The sequence below is a fragment of the Octopus bimaculoides genome, chromosome 13 (assembly GCF_001194135.2).
Source record: "Octopus bimaculoides isolate UCB-OBI-ISO-001 chromosome 13, ASM119413v2, whole genome shotgun sequence".
Lineage (NCBI taxonomy): Eukaryota > Metazoa > Mollusca > Cephalopoda > Octopoda > Octopodidae > Octopus > Octopus bimaculoides.
The window spans coordinates 63951780-63954950 of record NC_068993.1 but is presented as its reverse complement, the minus strand read 5'-3'; positions in this window follow the sequence as shown (position 1 = coordinate 63954950).

The window sequence follows — 3171 nt, the reverse complement described above, 5'->3', positions numbered from 1 at the left end:
GTGTGTGTGTGTGTGTGTGTGTGTGTGTGTGTGTGTGTGTGTGTGTGTGTGTGTGTGTGTGTGTGTGATATATGTGTGTACCAGTGTACATGCAAGTGGCCAATCACTCAACAAACACGCGTACCCTTAACATAGTTCAGAGGAATACCTTAATCCCAAGCCACGCGCCTTCACATATACTCGCACGCATACACATACATGGGCGCGCACGCGTGTGTGTGAGTGTTTACGTGAGTGTGTAGGCGTAGAGGAGAAAGAAAGAATGAACAGGCAACCAAGCGGTAAATCGGTGTTGCGTGATGGCTCCTCTGTGGGATTATAAATCATGTAAGGCTAATAATGGCTTAAAAGATTATAGGTGTTGAACATGGAATTTATACATGTAAAGATAATTGTAGAGCTGTTGCAATAGAGTTGTTAGAACATAGAAGAGTGTATCGTAGGAACAAAGGAGTAAGAAGGTGTACAGATAGACCCGTATAGCTGTAAGAGACTTCTAACTCTCTATTCGATTTTAAAACATTCTACCGTAACGGGCTCTACAAATTTACATACGCGGAGGTATCCAAAAGTAAACGAAGATTTGCTATATTCTTTTATTCACTTGCTTTTACATGTTTATACTTTTATCGCATTCAAAGTATTCTCCATCTGCAGCAATCCAACGGTCCGGACGCATTTTCCGCTGTTCGAAGCCGTCTTCGAACTCTTGTGATGCCTTTTAATGGCTCCATTTTTAATTATTTCACCTCTTCAGCATCTACAAAACGTTTCCCTTTAAGGATTTTTTTACATTCGGGGAAGCAAAAAAAGTCGCAGGGAGCAAGATTGGGGGAATAAGGAGGGTGGGTAGGCAGGGTTATGCCATGTTTGGTTAAAAACCGTCTCACACTCAAGGCGGTGTGCGGAGGCGCATTGTCGTGATGAAACCATCACTTTCCAATTTGCCACAGACGTTTTCGTCTCACAGAATTTCACAAACGCTTTAGAACAGGCAAGTAAAATGTCCGGTTAACAGTTTGACCAAGTAGAGCAAATTGCTGCTTCAATTCCGTGTCACACCCGTAGCACCAGCTTTCATCACCAGTGATGACCTTCAAAAAGCGGTTTGTATCAACGTCCAGTTATTCTTTCACGGTATGAACAGCGTCAGCCGTCGATGAAGTATGAATTGTATGACGTTCTTCACCCTGAATTCTTCTATGAACCAACAATCAGTACAGAACCTTCAAATAAAAGAAGAAAGATGAAGAGCAATATAATCACATCCATCAGCTTACAGCTGTTTCGAATATAAGAAAATGTGCACTCAGAGTTCAATTGTGTCATTCATACACTCCACACACGCACACACACGCACGCACACACACTCACACATACATACGCACGCACACTCACGCGCGCGCACACACACACACACACACACTCAAATAGATATTAAAAAAATCAGAGAAAGAGAGTGAGTGAGATAAACACTCAAATACCATCACCGATATATTTACACAGATATAAATACATCACGTCTTCTCTACGTCGATGCGAATTAAATTTGAAATGAATACGCTGAATTTAATGAAATTTAAATTTTTAAGATATTGTGTAGCATATAAAATATAATGTAATTTATAATATAACATAAAATGTATCATATATGGGATAATAGAAATGGAGTAAAACATGAAAGAGCCGTGCTGTAAAGGCATAAAAGAATTAAAATATATATTAAAATATATATGTGGTAGTAAAATAGAAAATATTGAATGAAATACCTAATATAATATGATATAATATATATATATAAAATAGAACATACAAGCTAAAAGATGGAAATAAAAATGAAAATATAACATTAAAAACAATTGTGATATTGAAAATACTAAATATAATAAATTTTAAAAAATGAAAACTTAGAAATGATTTGATGTGTGGAGAATAACTATGTCTTTTATGACAGGCCTTTTTTTTAGAATGATTTTGGAAAACATTTATATAAAATTATAAGTTTATAAACCGTGTTTCTTGTTAGTGAGCTGTTTATATGGATCAAATGATGTCTCAACCGATCCTGATCCACTGAGGTAAGCTCGGACTTTTCGTTTCAAAGGAACAGCCATAGTACAATATGTTCGATTTTAGTGTTGAAGAGAGACATATGTTTCCTATGTGTTCTCTTAATGTATTTATTATGATATGAACACTGCGTGTATAGCAATGAATACAATAGTGTAAATGCATGTGTGTGTGTAAATTCGTGTAAATGTACGTGTATGTTTGTCTTTAGTCATGCATGTATATGTGTTTATGGATCTATACACATACATGTACGTCAACAGGTATGTGTGAAAATATGTGCTTGTGTATGTATTTCTATATATGTAACCCTTTTGCTATTTGGAAATAGCTTAAAATCTCCTAAACCTCAATTCGGTCCTTATCATCTATTCGATCCATAGTTGCATTGGTTGGGAGTTATAATGTCTGGCCAGATTCTCAAGATTATTTCTGTTTAGACCTTGATATAGAGTTTCCTTGCCAGAAGAATATTATTCCTCGCTTACATCGGCGTTCAAAATGATTGATAATGAATTCACATTTAATTCTTTATATATTATCAGGTGAAATGATCTTAGTCTGAGATAACAATACCTTATATACAATCATTTCCAATACAGGTGAAAGAAGTATAGATATTCTAATGACAACGAGCTCGAGGATACGATCTCTTTACAGTGGAGTGGATATGTGTGTGGCTTCTTGATTAAATGTTAATATGAGAGGTGCCATATTTTCTCTGCAATTCTCTATGTACTCTATAGAAATATTCGGTAATAAACCTACTATGTCTTCTGTTGCACTAGAAAAACATTTGAATTACATAGAATGTTTACTATTACTATTTTTGTCAGTATGTATAAAGTTTAAAATGTACATAAATCCAGAGAAGACAATTCTCAGGCAAACTGAATCATGCTATGTTCCATGAGAACATGTATTTCTTAAAATGCAGCAGACTTTCGAATAACACACAAATCAGGTTGGTTTTATACTGATAAGCAACAACCCTCTCTCTCCGTCTGTCTGTCTGCCTCTCTCTCTCTCTCTCTCTCCCCATATCTATATATGTATATATATATATATATATGTATATATATATATATATATATATATATA